We start from the raw sequence: 7,409 nt of genomic DNA on the forward strand, positions 1-7,409 counted from the left end.
TCGTTGCAATTTTTTAATGCGTATTTCTCCTGAAAAAAAGAGAAATTGTGTTGGTAAAGTTCGGGCTCGTACGAGTCCTTACTCCGTTCGTAGCGAAATTAATTTTCAAGGCAGCGGGCTGAATGACGTAAGTAAATGAAGAGGAAACTATAGGGGAGAGTGGGGTAATCCCGAACACCTTTTCATTTAAGCCTATTACTACACATTAAAATAAGGATAAAAATGAATATACATATGAATTGTAATATCACAATTTACTATAAAAAAATAAGCGACTGATTTTATCCATATCGTTATGAATTCGGCAGAGTGACGAATCGAGAATGTTGAGCAAATTCAGTTTTTGTATGCTTATGATTATATTTCAGGTTATCTTTTATTTCCACCAAAAATTAATGGTAAATCTTGCACACCGACGTAGCTATTAAAATTTTGATTTGGACGAATCGCGCCTGAGTGCGATAAATGAATTCGGCAGAGAGACGAATCGTATACTTAGCTGTACAAATCATGTTGATCTATAGTATTCAGCATCGAAGTGGTTACGTAATTCTCTTGGTTACCGGATCACGCTACTTTGGTATGCCTTCGAGTGCCATATACTTTATGTGGTGATCATTTCGATCGTGGTTCATTACTCTAGCGCGTGATCCCGTTGACATAGTAACATTACGTAACTTCGATACTGAATTGTATAGCGGGAAACCCCGAATTTTCTATATGACCATGTCCTATACTAATATATTTGATACCAACGTATAGCTGTAGGTATCTTCTATCCAGTGATACCAAAATAAGTACAAACATTTCCCACATGATATTGCTGTGGTTTAATAATGTGAGTGCGCGCCCGTGAAATTGGAAAAATCCGGAAAATCATGCGCAAAATATAGGCCAATATTGTTATTTTTGCTTTAAAATCCTCGAGTGTTTGCTAAATATTACAGGGATGACTATTTATAACTTATATAGCAAGTTAAGTCTACATAGCCTTAGGACAACCAGTAATTTCTACACAAATGCCCCAAATCATAAATGCGTGCTTTGGTTTACACGTAGTTGAATGAGTATTCGACCTCTCTCTGCGCAGTGATTGAGACATTTTGGATACAGCATAAAGCCGAATAGCTGTTAAAACGCGTTTAGAGGGATATATCGATTATTTCAGAACATGCAAGTATTGCCAATAAGTCGTGTACAGTCACTTCTATAATATACATTTCAAATGAATGCTCACGAATGTTCTAAATTTTTAGAAGGACCAATGGAATGGTACCAAGATTTTCAAACGCCGTTTACTCAGAACAGACATTTTGCGTATTCGGCACTCTGCCGTGTTCATATCGATATGATGTTGTCCGAGCAATATATATGCCCTTTTAAACAAATTCTTCTTTCATTAATCTCTGTTGATTGAATCAGTTTATTAATTATTTTGCAATTGGCAGCACATAGGCATTGTGTAATAAATGCGTATCATGTCTGTATCGCTGGACAAGGAACAATGATTTTTGACCAGTTATTTGGTCAGCATGCGTGTCATAATGTGCTTAATAATATTACTGGAGCGGTTCTGGGCTTTCGCGGTTCTTGGCATTCGCAATTCACGGTATGTGCAATTTCTTTCAAATTTGTATGCAGCTGGGCGGAAAAGCCGTCCATATTTTGATTATTCGTATTGAAGATATACATTTTCCCCCAAAGTACATAAATTATTAGATTTATAAAGTTTACAAATATACATATATTATTATTATTATTATTATTAATCAACACTTATATGGCGCTCTAACAAAGAGCAAAGTTAGAGTATATTTAGATTTCATGCAATGAAGCAAATGGTGTATTCCTTTATATAATATAAACTTAATAGTCATTTATCATTTATTGGCGTGATTAAAAAATAGACATGATAATGCGCAAAACGACGTTCCTATTTCATTGTACGAGTATGGTCCAACGATAAAACGATTAATGTTTAAAAATGGCACCGGAATTAATTAAATGCAATATGGTAACAGACCGAAAGGGAAAGACAAAATATTGTCTCTGCTTATATTATCTGCTCATAATTACTGTCTTGTTTGGATGCCAAACGTTATTTTCATGTTACAATTTGAGTCTTTTAGCGTACATTTCCTCATAGTACTTCAAACATGCGTCAGAACAGTGCAAGACGTCGTCATCCAATTCGGAACGATCAGGGCACGGTCTCGCGTTTCCAAAACCAGTGCTTTTAAATGTTTCTGTGTGAATTCCACCTAAATTGTGCGCGAAAATGTGTTCCTTAGGAACCATAAATTTCTCATCTAAGCACTCCCTACCTGGTTTCCATTGTAGCAAGTCATCAGAATAAGGTATACCGACTGCCTCACAATATGCTTTTAGTACACGACCTGGATTAGCTAATAGATCATTATTGTCTATGATCACTGGATTAGGGTTAATATTCTGTTTTACGTACAGGTAGAGATCATACTGTTCTTCATAACTGTATCCGTCGGGGAGAAAGATATTTGGTACATCCTTTAGTAAAACTGTCTTATTTTTATCGTGTACTCCACGGTTAACCTTCTTTTCCATGAGTCGAATACCTACGGGTAAATAATATCGTCAATATAGCCAAAGTGAGGGTTGCTTTCGAAAATTAAGGGTGGTCTTAACTTTCGGGCCTCATAACTGCTAAATTGTTGGTCTAAAGTATATAAAAATGCTCATATCTAGAATGGCAAAGACTTAATAATTTCATCTGTAAGGTCAAATTTGGGGCAAAATGCTAATTTTTGGAGTGAATCCAAAAAAAAACCCAGCTTTTTTGGCCCAAATGTTTTGGTCAACGTAACAAAAAAATTCTTGAGCCAGAAATTATTCATTTTCATTTATTTCTAAAAACCTAGATAAAAATATTTAGGATTTTTTAAAACTTTTTTGACCAACTTCACCCAAAATATTAGAAATGATTTTTTTGAAAATTGAGCATTTTTTTACCAAGATTCTCAGAGTTGTGCATTTTCTGCGATGTCTGCGCAGTGGCGATGGAAACATTAAAATTTAGGGGGGAAGCATATTTTGAGGACACGGTGGCTCAGTGGTTACGGCCTTGGACTCATAAACTGAGAGCTTGCTCGACGTGCGTTGGTTCGAGTCCCCGCCCCACCACCGTGTTGCACCCTTGGGCAAGGCGCTTTGCCTCGCTGTAATGGGAAGCTGTTAGGGGTAGTCACAGTCGTTGTACTGATAAACCCTGCGCCAATTGTAGGCTGCAAACGTGATTCCGACATATTCTAATAACGCCGGAAGAAATGTAAAGCGCTTTGAGGCTGTTTACGGCATAAAGCGCTATATAAATATCTACATTTAAAATTTTTTTATTTTAGCATATTTTGTGCAAGTTACAGATGGACCTTCAATTTCAGATTATTTCGTTCAAAAATGAAGGTGCATGTTGGTATTTGTTGGACCAGTGTGTGCGAAGCGAACGAAGGGTTTACAATTTTACCCTATTTTTGCCCCGGGCTAAAAAGAAAGAAACAAGGGGAATTTTTGTTTTACTTTTACTTTCATCAATATTTATCTAGGGAAAAATTTGGGGAGGAGTTGTCCTCTCCACCCCGCGCTTCCGCCACATATGTGTCAGCGCGTACTTTTCGTACGTGTAGGATCTTCAATACTGCCTAAATAAACGACCTCGCTTCGTACCGGATACTGATTTTGAATAATTGGACGGACGTAGATCACGGCGTATGGGAATCGCAAACTCTCTACTACGTCGAAACAAAGGTAACTCGAAAACATTTTTGGTTGTACCCCCAGATCCGCAAATAAGTTCATCAGGATTGTCAATAAAACAGATAATTCAGAGATTCTTGTGTACAAATCCAAAATTTGGGTTGATGTCACGTACCTCAATGACAGTTTCGTGCTAAGACTTAGCTATTTCTCAAATTGACTGACCAATTCCTGCACCTCGACGGCTGCTACCAGTTGGAGCTGACGTAGGTGGCGCTGTTAGGAGCTGGTCGTAGATGTGCGGAAGAAAGTAGTTCCCAAAGTAGCATTTCAACTCACATCATCCGTTACAGCACAAACTTAGCTTCATACCCACACTCATGGACAGGAAAGACAAAGTAGTCACAGAAGAGGAAGACAAAAAACAGGAAGAAACAAAAATCAAGAAGCATGGCATTAAGGCATTAACACCGCCTTTAAACCGCACCAAACGCTGAGATACATCAAAGTGCACCCCAAAGATAAGCGAGACGCCACACAAAGATCTGATTGCGTATACGAGATTCCCTGCCTCAACTGCGACAAAACATACATTGGAGAAACAGTCAGACTTTTTGGAACGCGACTTAAAAAACATAAAACTGAAGCAGAAAAAGCTTCATAGAAAGCTTTTACCAGATCACAAAGACAGGCCTCCGTCACAGGGGAGGATAATAAATCCGCGATAACAGATCACGTCGTAGAAGATAATCACGTAATTGGATGGGAGGAATCACAAATCAGAGACAGAGGACAGAACAGAAAGAGAAGACATATAAAGGAAGCCGTCTGGATAAGGGAACCACTTTCTTCCGCACATCTACGACCAACTCCTAACAGCGCCACCTACGTCAGCTCCAACTGGTAGCAGCCGTCGAGGTGCAGGAATTGGTCAGTCAATTTGAGAAAGTGCTAAGTCTTAGCACGAAACTGTCATTGAGATACGTAACATCAACCCAAATTTTGGATTTGTACACAAGAATATCTGAATTATCCATTTTTGGTTGTACAAGTTGGTTTGCACTGGTTTGTACGTGAGCCTAATAGTTATATTTTATGATTGATTATCAGCAATTGGAAACTAAATGAAATACTAAATCGACCTGTTAAAATCTAGGCGTCGGACTGTCACATTCCAAATATTATTTGCAATACAACTTCAATATCACAAAATTGGTCTGATTGTATACCTGGTATGGGTGCCGAATAAGAAATGTGTGTTGAAAACCTTGAGGAAGACGATCTTGATACTGCTTTTCTAATCCCCATGCCATGTCTTTGCTGAATATGACCTTCTTTCCTACTGGTCTGCCTTCAAGCTGCTGTTTCATCCAAAATGGAGACTTGTCCATAGCAAGATACCCTCCTATGAAAAAGCAAAGTAAACAATTGCTAGTTCTCAGGCTAGTTTTTCAGAAGTATTATTAAAAGAGCAATAATTTTTTTACAAGGGAACAACCCAAAATTTCGATGAAAAGGGGTACAACCTCCTACCACGATAGGACTTTTCTTTATAAGACTTCATCGAACTTTGGACTTTGTCGAACTTTTGGGTTGTTCCCTAAGAACATAAGGATTTGCATTGTAAAATAATCATATATGAACTCAAACAATTTTTGGCGACCGTGTCTTCGGGTTTTTTTTATTGGGTCACAGGTAAAACGATATAAATAGTTGTACAGAAAATATAAAATTGCTTGACCCTGTATACATGTTATTATAAAAGAGGGGGACACTTCATATCCAACGTGGAGAACGTGGTACATTTAATGCTTTGAGTCATGCGTAATCGCTATTGGTGTAAACCCCGGTTCAATCCCCAGTATGTGATATGGGTGGAGCGCATTTATTGAATGCAGACTTCCAAGATACGTTTATATTATGTTAAGAGAACAAGAGAGTGGTCCTGTGCAAAGAGAGCAATATCGGTTCATGTCGCAGTCAGTACAGAAAAGAGTAGTGTTCTATCCCAATCAGTTTGGGTTCACCAATGCATGCAGCCCGGTTCGTGGGCATTCATTTGCCTGTTATGGTGTCTCGATCATTTGTAATCAGTTTGAGCTTATACAATGTAATGTAAGAAACAAGGTATTATAGAAAGGAAAATCAACTAAGTAAAAACAAATACAAATTTACCTGCTATTCCTTGGGTGAAATCTTCATCCATATCTCTGATGTTAGCTCCCCATAGTTCGTTAGTAACTTTGTCGAATGTTTCCGAATTTATAGAAGTAATAATTCGAAAGGTATGGTTCAAACCAAACCTGGATATCAGGTACATAGGTTAAACATTTCAAAAACGCTGTTGAACTAGAACGAGGAGTGGACCAGAGTATAACACGCGTAATGTCACCTTCCATGTCTTATGGTTTTGCAATAGACTTGTGTATATACATGATAAAAGGCCGTATTTACATAGATATCAATTTATTATTTGTCTATATTTTGAACTAAACTTGACCTGACCTGAACCAAGTCTGTATATAGTCTACTAGTTTCAGTGGCGTAGTGTGAATGATCCTAGAGGGGGGCATCGACCATGATAGGAGGAGTGTGACATCTGAGCCTGATGGGGGGGGGGGGGGCACCAGCCATTTGTGAGCAAAGAGGGATCAAGTACAGAGCTGAACATCACACCTCTCCATCAAAGACACAAGTGGCTGCAGCAACAGTCCTCTACAACATGCACACCAGTTTCTGCCCACCAGATCTGAAGGCACTGCTACCACAGCCATCTGTAGCCAGAAGAGCTACTCGCTCCAGCTTGTCCATTCCTTGCCACGCTCTCACAGTACCAGTTTCTAGAACCATATCTACTGACAGGACCTTCATCCACACTTCAGCTCATGTTTGGAATAGCTTACCACCAGATGGAGTAATCGGAGACATATCTGACAACGGCGGACCATCCTTCAAGAGCAGAGTGCATAAGCATCTTATTTCATGTGTCTTATGCTTTAGTGTACCCCTTCACTCTTGTTGTTCCTAAGCTGTTGTGAACCACTGATTGGTCCATGTGTTTTTCTTTTTAGTGCATAGATATCTTGACATGTGTCAATCCTCATGAGGTATTGTTGACTCTAGCATTTTATGGGGATACAGATTTGCGGACCTGTTTGATGAGATTGTTGGTAAGGTTTTTCTTATAATGATTGAAACAACAAAATGAGGAAGATACAAATCAGTTAACACACTTAACAAAAGCACATTTCACTTTTTATAGCTACATTATCTATCTAAATTATAAGCATTTTTCTTACTTATCCTACTTTAATTTGTTCAATTTAATTTGGCACAAACACAGAATACAGAATGAAAAGCATTGATTGAAATATCCTTCAAAATACATATACAATAATACGATCCTACAGGGCGGGGCTGTATAAATCTACTAGAACGAAATACCATCTGAAAGGACAAAATGTTTGGTTTATATAACGCGGAAAAAATAACACTCATAACACCGTGTATTGATATAGAATGGCATTTATTATTATTATTATTATTATTATTATTATTATTATTATTATTATTATTATTATTATTATTATTATTATTATTATTATTATTATTATTATTATTATTATTATTATTATTATTATTATTATTATTATTATTATTATTATTAAATAAGAATTAAA

Source organism: Amphiura filiformis, chromosome 4, assembly GCF_039555335.1.
Source record: "Amphiura filiformis chromosome 4, Afil_fr2py, whole genome shotgun sequence".
In the NCBI taxonomy this organism is placed as follows: Eukaryota; Metazoa; Echinodermata; class Ophiuroidea; order Amphilepidida; family Amphiuridae; genus Amphiura; species Amphiura filiformis.